This window comes from Xyrauchen texanus, chromosome 2 (genome assembly GCF_025860055.1).
Source record: "Xyrauchen texanus isolate HMW12.3.18 chromosome 2, RBS_HiC_50CHRs, whole genome shotgun sequence".
Classification (NCBI taxonomy): Eukaryota; Metazoa; Chordata; class Actinopteri; order Cypriniformes; family Catostomidae; genus Xyrauchen; species Xyrauchen texanus.
The window spans coordinates 16,548,771-16,564,690 of NC_068277.1; the positions used below are offsets into that span (position 1 = coordinate 16,548,771).

General features: G+C 38.8%; 1 protein-coding gene across 1 annotated transcript in view; it reads left to right on the forward strand.

The window, feature by feature from the left end:
• The window catches only part of LOC127659708 (metallophosphoesterase MPPED2), an 85,830-nt gene that overhangs the window by 52,008 nt on the left and 17,902 nt on the right, over positions 1 to 15,920 (forward strand). The window lies entirely within an intron of this gene.

A 15,920-nucleotide genomic window follows, 5' to 3' on the forward strand; every position in this document is an offset into this window, starting at 1 on the left:
AAACTCGCTGTATAGGCAACACTTAGCTCAAACAGACCACGATCTTGCGTACAAACACACCTTGATAGAGTGCAATGCTGAAGTCCGGGATCTCAAGATGTGTTTCAAACTTCGTTTAACTTGACACAGCAACCTAAAAACGGTATGTTTATGATGTAGTGCAACCAAGACACTCCAAAAGTGTATTATACACATTATAATAAATCTCAAACTGATTGACGAGTTCAGTTGGCAGGCTTTTGTTCGATAATATGGAAATAAACAATATACTACATTCTAAAGCCACTTTATGTATTATCTTTTTTAATTTTTAACTTGTGTGCCTAAATAATGTAATGCATTTTAATGTTGTGTATTTTTTATATATATTGTAATAATAATAATTTATTTAATCATTATATATTGAATGTGTTATATTTGAGGGGTTTTCTCAGCAAATATTTATATATGCGATTAATTGTGATTAATTCCATTAATTAATTGGCATACCATGTAATTAATTTGATTAAAATGTTTTATTGATTCACAGCCCCAATAAAGACATATTTGATGTTCTAAACTCCTGAAGAGAATTGGTCCAGTCTCTCATAGCAGTCAAGTGCCTGTGCATGCATACAGTCAAATGAAGTATAATTTGAAAGACTAGCGTTCGTGACAAACCCGAAGTATACTTTGGGCATTACACTACTAAGAAAACCCCAAATTCAAGTACATTTTTCACTTCAACTCTGATCAAATTGCCATTTTCCAATTTTTTGAACGCCACTCTATGTAATAAAACTGGACTCTCTCTTAGTCTTCTATTTAACAATTCTAATTATTTATTCGTGTTATTCGTATACATATCATACGCAAGAGTAGTGTGACTGTGTTAGTCAGTTTTCCCCCTGTATATGAATATGGTAATGATTTAGTACCATGTTATGGATAAAAGTACCATGGTATTACCATCTGAAACCAACATTGTAATAAAATGTTATGGACATGTACCTGAATATGGAAAATATTCATTGTACCATGGAACTGCCATAGTCCTCTTTTTTTAAGGATTGCATCTGATTAAAATCAAATTTGCATGAAGAACCTCTGTTAAAATTGTTTAGGCATTTTTTTATGAGAAGTGCCTTGTAGTAGCAAATGCGTTTGAGATATTTTTCAAAGGAGCATAGGTATACAACTTAAAAGTGAAAAGCAGATTTGTTTAATATTTTGAGTATTTAAAACATTGCAATACGGCTTCCACTTTGCCTTAAGGCAATAAAGAATTTGCCCTGTATAAGATAATATTGTTTTTTGAATTTATGGGGCAGATTCATTTGAAACAGTACTCTCAAGTCAGAAAGCATCCACAAAATTACTTGTGTGCGACTGCCTTGGTTGTGCCATTTTCTGCATGTTCGTGTGTATTTTTACTTGTGTTGTTCCTGGTAATCTTGTTCATGCACATAAGACAATAAAAAAAAAAAGAAAAGAAAAGAAACAATTGGCCTTTATATGACATCCTGCCCATTGTAAGCACATATTCTCTGTGACCCTGCAAACATCCAATATAGTAAGGTTAAGCCAATAGCCTTTATCACCCTGTCTTGCTTTCTCACTCACACGGGCATTTATTCACTTACCCTCTTTTCCTGTTGAATACAACCTTTGCCCCAGACTCTTTACAAGCGATATAAGGTGTGCTGCTTAGTGTATTGTAACGTTGCTCACCCCTCCTCCCAGCCTTTAGTAGATTATAATCTCTCCCTCCAAGCAGCCACTTCTTGTGACTGAATGGAGACTTGTGTGAATAATGCTGCCTTCAGGTCCTCCTGGGAAGTTCATTGTTAAGAGTTCAAAAGTCGATGTGTAAAAAGAATGTGCATTCAAGTGTTTTTGGCTGGAAGAAAATGGATGTATATTCATATATATCTTATATTTCTTTTCACTTCCTGACACAGGCAGAATGCTTCAGACTGATCACACTGTGTATTCGGCATCAAAAGTTCTGCTGCTGAAATAGATCTTACTGATTTTACTGTGCTTACTTATATTCAGACCACTGCCCCCATTGGCAGAAGCTGTTCCTTTTGGGTTGTTAGGGTTAAATGACCACAGGGTAGCGCCAAGAGCGAATTTTTAGTTGTAAAAGATGTGATACAGTCAACAGGAATGCATATTTTATTAACCCTACTCCCAAACTCCAATCCTAAACTTAAACTTAAGTGGAGACAAAATATAATGTTTAAGAATAAAAGGAATAGTTCACCCAAAAATGAAAATTATCTCATCATGTCACACCCTTATGCCATCCCAGATGTGTACTACTTTCTTTCTTCTGCTGAACAGAATCATAGATTTTTAGAAGTATTTTGGCATTACAATTATCACTTTGTTTGTATTGCTAAAGCAGTTGCAGAATGAACAATGTTACTTTTTCTTATTTATTTTTGGGCTTCTATTTGCCTCTTCCTGTTTCAAAGGGGTATGTCTTTATGTTCCATTTATTGTAGATTGTTTAATTGTTCTGGTTGGTAAATCACGTAACGGAGGTACAGTGCACAAGCTCTGGTCGATAAAGGGAAGCAGATGCCAAAACGCTAATTGGTCCAACCTGTGAGCTGCTCTCTTTCTCATCTTCCTCTGTAATCCTTTTTCATCTGCCTCTTTTTGATCTTTGGCACACAGTAGGAGAATGAATATAGGGATTTCTGATGGACTGTTTCCAAAGTCCTCGTGAAATATTTCCCTCATTGCAACAATGCATTCAGCTGAGGGAGTGGAGACATATACCTGCTCCTGAAGATTTGTGTTCAACTCAGATTTTAGTTTTGTATGATAAATATCAATGGTTCCGCACTGTTTTTGTATCCATGATTGATACAAGCATGATCCTACTGGGTGGTTCCCGGCATTATGCATCTTTATGATTTCTCTACTCTTTGATGGACTAGCTAATGTGTTTCTATGAATATTTGAAATAAGTACACAGAAGAGCATCTCTATGAAATGTATAACATGTTAGCTTTACTCTGGAAATAATAAGACTGTTGGTACTCTATTATTTTGGTTTAATGTCTACAGACCATAATGTTTTGTGGCCTGAGGTTGTAGGTTTCAACCCTGTGAGAGGCATCCCATGAACAACCACTATGGTATTGACCCTTACAAAAATGTACCATATAAGAAAACTAAATTAATTTACACAAAATACCATAGTTCCCTGGTAGTACGTGTACACATCTATTTAATGTGTAAAAAAAAAAGTTTAGTTTCTTTGCAGATGTTAGAATGATAGCATATGTTTTTGCAATCTTTATGAATTAGAATGGACACGAATGTCACGGTTTGTTTTGAGGAAGAACCCACATGCAGAGGGAGTGCAATTATTTTCTTTATTAACACAGATAAATAAATCCACAGCACTGGTTGCAGTAGGCTGTAATGGCATGGGCAATAGACAAGGAGATGGTTAGACACAGCGTGGAACACCCAGGTGATGAATGGCGATGTGAAGATGACTGCAGCGACGGGGTAAGTAATCCAAAGGTAAGTAACCGATCAGTGAAGTGACAATCCAGTAAATATAATCCACAGAGAAAAGAGAAAAGCGATGAATCCTGACAGATAATCCACACTGGAACATATAACTGGGAGAGAACAAAACAAATACACAAGACCGACTGGATAGCAAGGCTCCATTGACAGAACTCAATCAATCTGGCGATTGACACGACCCACAATGAAGAATATATGCACAGTGGTAACAAGCAACAAGTGGAGGTGACTGTCTCATGACCTGCTCAAACGAGCATCTCCTGGGAAATGCTAAAGGCCGAAACATACTTCACGAACGTAAGCAGACGCGAGCACTTGGCCAACGTGTGGTCCCGTTGTACATACATTACGTGCGCTCTTGCGATGCTCTGGCGGTTACCAAACCACGAAAATGCTGCCTTCAGAGGCAGGATGAAAATAAAGTGCTTTTCAAACTGTTTGGAGACCAATCATTCATTAAAAGCAGCTGTCAAATGATCCATTAACTGATTAGGCAGCACGTCTACGTTTTCGTATGCAGCCTGGATTTGGTAGATGAGTTGATAGTTGACGAGTGGGGAGAGGCACAGACAAAAAACTAGTTAGTTTGAATGGACTGGGGACAAAAAGTCATACATATTATTCAAACCTCAAATTGCTGCCCATGTCCACCATGACAGTTGTTTGAATCAAGAAAACCTTCTCTAGCATCCCTTCTGGCAATGCTGAGAATGCAGCACGTACTTGCGTTGTGTTATGAATTACACATGACTTTTCTGTGAAGAGTGTTTTAGAAAGTGACTTAAAATGAATTAGTAATGTGATTATGTTTACGTGATTGTGCATACATCTAGTGCTAGGAAGTGTAATCAAGCTTGAAATCATGATTTGCGATGGCAAGATGTACAGTGAAAAAGGAGTTACATTTTGTTCTGTTCTTACCCAAACCCAATCATATCTCTTCAGAAGACTTGAATTAAATCACTTGAGTAATATGGATTTCCTTTATGATGGCTTTATGTCCTTTTTGGACCTTGAAAGTTTGGTTCCCATTCACTTGCATTGGATATATAAACTCATTGAGCACTTTATCAAGAACACTTGTACACCTACTTATTCGTGCAATTATTTAATCAGCTAATCGTGTGGCAGCAGTGCAATGCATGCAGATATGGGTCAGGAGCTTCAGTTAATGTTTACATCAACCATCAGAATGGGTAAAAAATGTGATCTCAGTGAATTTACACGTGGCATGATTGTTGGTGCCAGACGGGCTTGTTTGAGGATTTATGTAACTGCTGATCTCATGGGATTTTCACGCACAACAGTCTCTAAAGTTTACTCAGAATGGTGCCAAAAAGCAAAAAACATCCATATAGAGGCAGTTCTGTGGACAGAAACACCTTAGCTGTTAGAAAGGCTATGGTAACTCAGATAACCACTCTGTGCAATTGTAGTGAACAGAATAGCATATCAGAATGCACAAGTCAAACCCTAATATTCCTAATAAAATGTTCTGTGAGTGTATATTTACATCATACCTCCATCAAAATAAATTTTTATTTTTGGGTGAACTTTTCCTTTAACCACAAGTTACTCCATGTGTTTCTCCCTGTAATAAGTATACTGTAAAATGCTAAGCTAAAGAATTCACTCAGGGAATGACCAACATCAAGTTTGTGAGTACCTCCAGTTCTTCACCCTACACCTTTATCATTTTCCTGTAAATCACGTCTGGTTGGTCAGGTAATCTTACCGCACCTCTGGTGCTCTTTTAGCTAAACAGACCGTAGCCCTGGGTCTGTGTGGGTCTTTTGTGTGTGTGTGAAAGGGCTTTAGTGTGTGAATAGGGTCGAGGAGGGTGAATAGGGCTAACTGTCTCTCTATCAGAGAGGGCTCTCATTACTCATCAGCTTCCTGAAATTATCCATATTTCAAAGTCACGTTGTCCCGCGTTGATGTGTGAATGCACAGGTCTTCATTTTCTTTTCCGTGAGGCCTTTTATACCTGCCAAGAGAGAAGAAAAGGAGTTAGAGATGGGAACGTATGGACTCGGAGAGAGAGAGCACACATGCTCTTTGTTACATGACCCGAAAACCTACAGTTTGTGTGTTCACACAGTCACACACACACACACACACACAAACACACACACATTAACACATATTCTCTCTGGCATGGCTAGACAATTATCTAGCTGTTTTTGTAAATCTGTGTCCTTTTCGCTTTGTGTGTATTTTTGCCTCAACACCTCAAACGTTGAGCTTATGGGTGAACCTCACAAAACTTTTGTTCACCAAAAAAGGATAATTCTCTCATTCCCATCCTGTCGCTCACTTAACGCTGTGTCGATTGAAGTGACACTAGGTTCTTTCTAAAGGCCTTGATTACCTCTGAACTTGAGAAAAAGGCAGTGAGAAATTGGCAGACAGAATTTCCATGTCCCTCCCCGGACATATGGGTATAAAAGGAGGGAATCGTGTGTCTGTCCATTCAGATTGTTTTTGGAGCCGAGCGGTTGTGCGATCACCTCTGCAGAGCGTTTGCTGTTGGATCTACGGCGCGTATCAGCGGCTTTCTCCTTCTCTGCACACCAGTGCAGCCTTTGCCCCTGGGCGCTTCGACAGTGCTTCTGAAAGAGTATATTTTCTCACAAAAGAGTATAATTTCTCTAAAAGAGAACACACAGCAGGCGTTGAACGACCTTTTCAGGACGCTTCTTTTAAAAGATGCTCTGTGTAGTTCCTGGATGCGGTTGATATCTCTCCACTCCTGATGGTCATAGACGCTGCCTCGTGTGTCTGGGCCACGATCACACTGAAGCGGCGTTTGTGGATGGTCCTTGTTCTCACTGCGAGAACTTTACCATGGCAACGTTACGGTCGCGGCTTTCCTTCCTGAAAAGGAACGCCACTCCAACCGCCCCTGTGTTGTTCCTTCTTCCAACGGGATTGAGGACGACCCGGCAGGACATCGCGAGTGATTTGAGGATGGCAGCAGGATCTGTTTTACCGGGAAAATCACCACGATTTAATAAACAAGTAGTTTGATTCTTGAAACAAACCATTTTTATTGCATTTTTGTAGCATTAAAAACTATTCCATTCAAGTTGTATTAAAATGTGCCTTTGAAGTTGTGGCATCTGTATGCAAGGTGGATCAACTCAAAACAGTGACAAATATTTATTTATTCATCAGACTTATTCCTTGAACATGTCAGACTGGCATTCCCCACCTAATTTTATCCTGACTTCTGAAGAACATCTTAAGTTGTCTCTGGCATTGTCGATGGGCATAGCATATAATGACAGATATGATGCAGGTTCAAATTTTGGGCTTTGCTGCATTAGTTAAGACAGTGGTTATACTTTATTACTCATAGTGGCTGCCATTTTGATGGAAAAACACATATTCAAGTTATTGATTCTTTATTATCAATGTGACGTGAAGACCTACTTTCTAAATATCTGTTTGTTTACTATGTTGTTTTGACATGAGTGTTGTGTAGTAGCTAGCATGACCTGTAATGTCTCTTGTATGCAATGCATGGCTTATTTGTATGGAATGCATTGTAGAAGAGAAAGTGGCTGTGAGAAAATGTAATGCAAAAGTAATGCTTTACTTTCCATAAAAATAACTTTTTAATGAATTAAGTTACTTTTTAAGGAGTAATGCAATATTTACTTTTAAAAGGAACGTTACCCAACACTGGTTACGATATCTGTGTTTCTGCAGTACCAGTAGTACAGACTCAATTTGATATCCGCATGCTGTCTGACTGACACACATTTGTCTCCAAATGCTCACTGTGACAAGGCTCTTGTTCACCCCAAATGAGAAATCGGGAGACATGCAATGTTCCAACTTAAACAGGTAATTTATTTTTATGAACTCAAACTCGCTTTTCAGCACACTCTCAATGACCAACATAAACAGCACAGTCTCAGGTTGTTTGTTGTAACTCTCTCTCTGCAGGAGCTCTGGCGTGGGCTCCTCTTATCGCTCCTCCTGAATTACTCCAACAAGAAACAGCTGTTAGAATTAATTATCACCCAGGGATGAATCCTTACCACTTCCCCTCTCCCTGGATGGATGCTTAACCATGCCCTCGCCACACTTGCACACAAATTTGGCAGATTTGGGAAAAGATTAATACACAATCAAATTTAAATCGTGATATGTCCTAGTGTGATTAATAAACCACAAAAGGCTGCAATCTTAGTCTGCATTAGCTGCTTGCTTTAAAGTGAATGTGTGAAGCCAACGACTCATACAATGTAAAAAATAAAAAGTTGAGAAAACTTAAAAAATTAAGGCAACAAGCTTCAGGACTTTTTTGAGTTTTCTCAACTTAAAGGAATAGTTCAACAAAAAATAAACATTTGCTGATAATTTACTCACCCTCAGGCCATTCAAGATGTATCGAGAGATTCTTTCTTCATTAAAACAAAATGTAAGATTTGTAGGATTTCAGCTCAGCCTCCTCCTTTAAACAATGCAAGTGAATGTACTCCATTTTTTATGGTCCAAAATGCATATTGAAGGTGCATCAAAATAATCCACATGACTCCAGTCGCGCGCTCATGAGAGGGATGATGTAAGCTCGTTGGTAAAGTCAAGGCACTTCATGCCTCCTCCACATGATGCGTGATCTTACCAACGAGCTTATATCATCACCCTCGCATGTCACAGAGATGTATGGAAGCGAACATTTGTAGTTAAATAGTATAAAAGTATTGTTTTGTTTCTAAAAATATTCAATCACTTGGCAAATTAATTGCATCAACTTAACCATTTAAGTCTGTCTGTGCTTTGGGTAAACTAAAAAAATTAAGTCAACACACTCAGGATATGTGATTTGTACATGTATAGCTCATGTTTTCAAGTATCTAGCAACATATTCTTTGTCATGCAGCTCTGAAGAAACTTCACCAGAGCGAACAGTAATCACCCTGATGGTGACTTCAAATAAAACACAACTTTTTACAGAAAGACATCATTAAAACTATTAATTCTAAACAGTAATTAGTTTAATGTACTTTTATGTTGCCATGCTTTGACCAAAAACACATAAAACAATTCAAATGCAAGGGATTATGAGTATTGCCTCAACACAAATTTCTTCTCAAATTGGCATGCTCAGTGGCAGATGCAACAAAATTAAGAACACACATCTTTTGAATTTTCAGGACAATACCAAGACTACTGGACAAAATTATTAAGAATCAAAACACAACATTTTAAATACCTGATATGTTCTGATTTTCTGTATCCGTAGGAGCTTAACTGACTTACTAAAGTAACATGAGGATTTTTTTACAGTGTACACTGGAAACTCCACAGACATTCACCATGTTTACATGCACTTATGGAAATGGGTTTTTGCAGACCCTTATATCGTTACAGTTTTCACTTACATGTTTAAGGAATTAAGAAATAGCAGTTTAACACACCTGGGTTTCTCCTGGAGAACACGGCAAATGCATATGCAGCGTTCTTACAGGTTTTTGAAGAGTGTGAAAGTGCTTGGAACAGACAGGATATATAACCTCATAGGATGGCGCCCAACAGCAAGTCAACACAGCGGATAGAATTCAACACTTCTGGGAGTACAGTTGGAAAAGCACATACACTATAAACTATACCCATTTATACACACCGATATAAAATATCGACTGTCCCTCACATTCACGTATATGCACTCATACACTGGGGGAATCCCAGAGTTTTATGTTAGAGGTGATCCCCACTATTGCAGCACAGTTTAGCTGCGGGTCGCGATGGAAAGTTAATGTAACAAACACAGCTACAACTCTGGTATATCTGGAAATAAAGCAAAGCAACAAAGAATAAAATTGTGAAGTCTTTCTTGGATACCAGGTTTGTTATTTACACAAGCGTCGCGGGGAAATGACATTGCTGTGTAGAAAGCTGTGATCTGGAAAAAAGTGATCAGGGAATGTTTTCATGAGTTTCACCCAGACATTTATCTACTGCCCTTGCTCTTAAACTCCTCTCTTTATTTTGCACAGCGCATGTTTTCTCTGTAGTTTGTAAACCTTTTGTCTCCACTTAAATGTTAGTATTAATGTCTCTCACCTCAGCTGTCAAGCTCATACGCATAGTGTGAAGTCACTTCCAGAACTGTTGAGCTGGTTAAATATTTAATATGTGTCTGACACATTCCCTTTACAGGGTTCAGGTACAGAATCCCTCAGCTGACTTCTGTGTGCATGTGCGAGAGCGCTCCGTTCCCGCCGAGAGTGCTGAATATTTCACTGGTGCACCGTGCCCTTTGATGCCTGCTTTAATCCTTCATGGCGCACTGCAGGAGGGGCTCTCGGGGGACGAGTGAGGGTGTGTGTGTGTGTGTGTGTGTGTGTGTGTGTGTGTGTGTGTGTCAGATGTGTTTTAATGAGCCATATTTGTCTGTGAAAACTACAGTTGGGGTCATGCCTGATTCAGTTTATTTTTTCACCCCTTCTGGAAACCTGCAACCAGTATTTTATAAGAAAAAAAACTGCAGCTGTGTTTTCTTCTTTTCTTTCTCAGTTCTTATGCAGCCGTCTTCATTTTTCCCTTTCAGCATTTTTTATTTTCTTCCAGTGTCCAAATTTTTTTAATTTGGAGAATGTGTTTCTAAGAGTATGTTTAAACCTGCTATTTCAGGTGAAGTGTGTAATTTCTGCAGCACTAGAATGCTAGACAGTGGAATTGCAAAAAATATATAACTGCAATGATATATCCTACTGCATAATTCACATGTTAATACCAGGTGTAAATGTCAAAACATCAAGTCAAAACAGTAAAAAAACAAAAAAACATCAGACCTGACGCTGTTCAGTTATTCACAGATTTCAAAGACATTTTCTTACTATGGATGGATAAGAAACTGTCCATGAATAACATTATTGCTCTTGTAGCAGGTCATGATGATACAAGAGCAGTCATGGTGGTGGGAGTAGGAATTCTCTTCAATGGAACATGCAACATATATCACTGCTGACACCTGCTCATGCACTCATACAAAGCTCCATTCATAATGACACCTGAGCTTGTGAACTAGTGAGATTTTCTCCTTACTGGCAATAAGAGCTAGACAAACACAGACATGTAAACAAAATTGATATTTAATTTCCTAAATGTTCCTGGTCTTATTGTTCACTATTCATAATACAAATTAATCATAATCTTTTTTCAAAATTCAATAACTCACTTTATGTGTCTTCATCTGAAATGAATTTTCAGCTGATGTAAACAAAGCTCTGTTGGCTGGGCAGAATCATTTTAAGGAGTAGCTCACCCATTTACTCATCCTCATGTTGTTTCAAACCTGTATAACTTTCTTTCTTATGCAAAGTGACATGCATGTTCAAATGAAAACTTTTGAGTCCTAAAGCTTGTTTAGTAGCGAGTACCTTTCAGTGTTAAAAACCAGTGGTTCTCAAACTTTTGGACTCCAAGGCCTCCCATTGCCCTAGAAAATATTTTAAGGCCCCCTCCCCCCAGAAACTAGGAGCATTAAGGCATGTTTTCTCTTAGCCTGTATCAAAACTATTCCTCTGACTCACAATTGTTGTATGATGGTTAGTAGATTAAAATGTGCACATTTTTCTGTGATTAATCGCAATTAATCATGGTGCATGTTACAATAAATCAAACTTTAAAATATAATTATTAATATATTTACTTTACACTTTGTCTCAAAGAACTTGCAAAAAATTGGTTACTCATTTATTTTAATTATTAAAAAATATCATTAAAAAGCTATTTTAGTTAATTATACACATTTTTAAAAGTATAAATCTTTGATACAAATATATGTTTAGATGCCATAATATTTATGGACATGCTGTAATTAAAAGTTGGGCAAAATCTTCTGCTGTTATCCTGTTATCCAGACTTTTTTAATATCAAATGGGCAGATTTATTTAATATCATGGTTTATTGGCAAGATAACCTTAAGTATACATTGCCAAAACATTATTAGACACTATACATACAGATTTAAATTAAATTTGGCCAATGCAAAGAGATATCTCCCACACAAAGTCTATATCCTCCGTACAGTAAATCCGCTCCAGTGATTATTATGCCTGAGACATGTTTAGCGAGTAATGAATTAGGGTGCACTGCTCCACACAATCAGTTTCTGTGCTAGGATGTGCAGTCAAATTGATCGTGTACCTCCTGGAAATGTATATAAGCAATTTATTTTTAGCCACAAAAAAGTGGAAAAAAAACATTAATGACGTTTTACGAAGTGGGAAAAAAATGGATACTGCATTAATTGCATGAATCTTTTTTAATATGTTAAACAGTCAACTATTAATAGCAGAAATTAACTCTAAATTTCCCAGCACTATGTATTTTTAGAGATGTGCTGATACCATTGTTTTGAGATATATCCTTTTCGGTACTCGTTGATACCGATAATGTTTTTTTTATAAATTTTTTTTTTATTTAAAAACTTTCATCAAGCTCAGCGATTACACTGACAACCACCCCTGGAGTCACGAGTTCGAATCCAGGGCATTCTGAGTGACTCCAGTGAGGTAATTTAGAGTCACATGAGGTAACCTCCTCCTGGTCACGATTAGGGGTTCTTTCTCTCATTGGGGTGCGTGGTAAGTTGTGTGGGGATCGCAGAGTTTAGCATGAGCCTCCCATGCTGTGAGTCTCCACGGTGTCATGCACAGCGAGCCACATGATAAGATGCATGGATTGACTATCTCAGAAGCGGAGGCAGCTGAGACTTGTCCACCCGGATTGAGGTGAGCAACCGTGCCATCACGAGGACCTACTAAGTAGTGGGAATTGGGCATTCCAAATTGGGAGAAAAGGGGATAATAAATAAATAAAGTTTATTAAAATGGTGTCTAAATAAATTTATGTATTAACTTGAATCAAATGAAAATAGAATAATTAATCAACATGACACCAAAAATCCAAAATACAACATTGGTGTCATTTTTGTAAAAAAAAAAGTGCTGCATAACAGAGCATCACAGATGTGTGATATTGCTTAAAACTAAAACAATTACTATTTATTTATTAATTGTATTATTATTATTAGTAGTAGTTGTTGTTGTAGTATTGCAGTGAATATTACAAATCTATACAGTAGTGATATATTTTTATCATACTTTTTCATTTAAATTTAGCTGAAGCTTTTATTTTGGAGTGAAGTCCTTTCCGTTTCTGTGTGTTTTTGATGGCAGCTTCTCACCTCCGGAAAAGCAGGTAGCTACGTGGCCAATCTGATTATTAAAACCCAAAAGGCTAATAATTAAATGAATATATAGTCTGTATGTGAATTTGCTCGCTGTCATCTGCTTCAACAGAGTGCAAAATGCACATGATGGTGTTTCCATGTGTGGCGGTGGGGGTGTGGTTGAGCGTTCGTCTGGAGAGAGAGAAAGCGGTAAGGGTGCACACACCTGAGCGCTATAATGTCTTACACCTGTTTCTGATTGCAGTAAGCATTGGGGAGAGCAATAAAAGGAGGAACCACACCAGTGACAGAGAGAGAGAGAAAAAGAGAGAGAGAGAGAGAGCTACCACACATAAACAAAGACTGTGTTGAGCTGTGACTGCTGAAAAGCAAGCCTGTTGTGTGATCATTTGAATATTGTGCTGAAAAGCTATTTTTGAGTTTGTTTCATTAAAGTCCTAACTTTGAGTTGAAATCCCAAGTGTCCTGTTTCTTCCTATCTCAGTTATTAGATGTGAAATGTGTGATGCCTTGGTAGGGGAGGCAGAGCCATAGTGGTCTTCCTCAGCTTCACGTCAGGGTGACGTAAGGGAGGGGGAGGCTTCGGCCCCTCCCATCCTTAGAGGATTTCCTGAAGGAGATTTCCCTCTGGAGCATTCGAGAGACATAACCTCAGGCATGCCCCTGACCAAATGAAAGTTATTGATGGTCAACAGCTCCATCCAAACATCGCACTTGCATATCTGTATTTAGCTATTATAAAAGAATAGTTGTATCGAGTGACACAGGATGCTCAGACAAAAGAGGATACAACCCAATTATTAATACCACGGAACCAGTGTTTACCACCCACAAACAGATGGGTAGGTGGAACGATTTAATAAAGCCCTGAAGAATATAATTTGTAAGTTCGTACACATGAGGATGCTTGAAATTGCCCGAACCCCTACTGTTTGCAGTGTGAGAGGTCCCACACGCCTCCACAGGGTTTTCCCCATTCTAACTGCTGTATAGGCGTCAACCTCACAGTGCTCAACATCATACAGGAAGCATGGGGAAGGAGGGACCTTCAAAGAGCAAAAATGTAATTCAGTACGTTCTTGATCTTAGAGAAGAATTTGCAGACGTGTTCTACCCTCTTTCTGATTTTACAGACCTCATACAGCACCACATCGAGACGCCGCCCGGGATACTGGTATGTAGTCCTAACTATAGAAAAATAACACTTCAGGAAGAATTAGATGTGATGCTCGATATGGGAGTAATAGAAGAGACCCACAGCAATTGGTCAAGCCCAGTTGTTCTAGTTCCTAAGAGTGACAGGTCTGTATGGTTATGTGTGGATTATTGGAAAGTCAATGTGTCTAAATTTGACGATACCCAATGCCTCGTATTGATGAGTTGCTCGATTGGTTGGGCACAGCTCACTTTTACTCGACACTGGATTTGACAAAGGGTTATTGGCAGATCCCCTTTATGTAAATGTCCTCCACACAATTTGTGATACGGTTTGTTTGGGACCCCGGCTACATATCAGCACCTTAAGTCCTCAGACCACACTCTGCTTACACTGCTTGCCTATCTGGGTGACATCATTATGTACAGTAATGATTGGCAGCAGATCTGAGGGCGATTCTGAGGTCACTGCGGTGAGCGGGACTCATGGCAAACCCCAAGAAGTGCACAGTGGAAGGCACCCATCCAGGAGGTATGGTGTCTGGGGTTCCACTAGGGTCAAGGGCAGGTGCATCCCCAAATAGATAAGACTACAATGATTACAACCTGCCCAAGACCAAAAAGGAGGTGAGACAGTTCCTGGGGCTGTCTGGCTATTATAGAAGGTTTGTGCCTAATTATTCGGATGGCACCAGCCTGCTGAGTGATCTCACTAGAAAGGTAGCTCCAGACCCGGTCCAGCGGACGGAGCAGTGTCAACAAGCATTTACGCAGGTCTGCCTTGGGGCCTGCCTTCACCCTCTGTTCAAATCACACCAAAATCCAATTTCTCCACCATATGAAAGATACCAACGCACGGATCACCCGCCGGCTCTTCAGCCATTTAGGTTCAAGGTGGTCCACAGGGTGGTCCTTCACCCACAGACGGGTGAAGATGGCTGTCATGTATCTCCTTTCCAGAAATGGGGGGAGTGGTGGGCAGACAAGATGACATCCTGGCCTGAGTCGGGCGGTGGGGATATGTGGCAGTGGGGTATTGGTTGAGCATTCGTCCGGAGAGAAAGAGAAAGCGGTAAGGGTGCAGTAAGCATTGGGGACAGCAATAAAAGGAGGATCCACTCCAATGTCAGAGAGAGAGAGAGAGAGAGAGAGAGAGAGAGAGCTACCACACATAAACAAAGACGTTGTTGAGCTGTGACTTCTGAATAGCAAGCCTGTTGCATGATCACTTGAATATTGAGCTGAAAATCTTTTTATTTATTATTAAAATCCTACCTTTGAATTGAAATTCCAAATATCCCGTTTCCTCCATTCCCAGCCAATGAACCTCTCCACATCGTGTATGAGTGAAGGAGCTCTTAAAGTTATGAGCAGCTGGCGTTGTCACAATTAAATCACAGCCTTTGCAGTATAATAATCACACTAGGACATAATGTGATTTTAATTTGTGTACTGATTGTTTACGGAATGACATTCATATATCAGATGGTATCAGTTTTTGGTATTGGATACATTTTATAAGCACAAATACAAGTACATGAGCGCGGTATCAGACCAGTATTGGGACATATCTACTTAAAGTATTTTTAAAATAATTTTGAGCAATTGCAGCATTTAAAGCATAATTTTTGTAACACATTCACTGCCTTCAACAATTAATTTCAAGACCATAAAAGTTAGACTTCATATTGTTTGCTGTAAACAATGTTCCTCCGATATTTTTTGCATAATCCATTCTTAATTTGGGTAAAATACTTTCTCCTTTCCCAGCTTAATATGCAGAGACAACAATAAGTAAACCATTCATAGAGTAAGTGTCTGGTTAACATGACACATAACCAGCCTAATTATACAGGACTTCTTTAACAGAGTTGTTTTTGAAAGTATCCCGTTACACTGTTTACTACCATACAATTCTGTTACCTGGCCTGCTCTTTTCCTGAGGACCACATCACCTCTCTGCATTATGGTTAAGCTTCTATTCCCTTTCCACACTTGTTGTCTTCCAGGACCC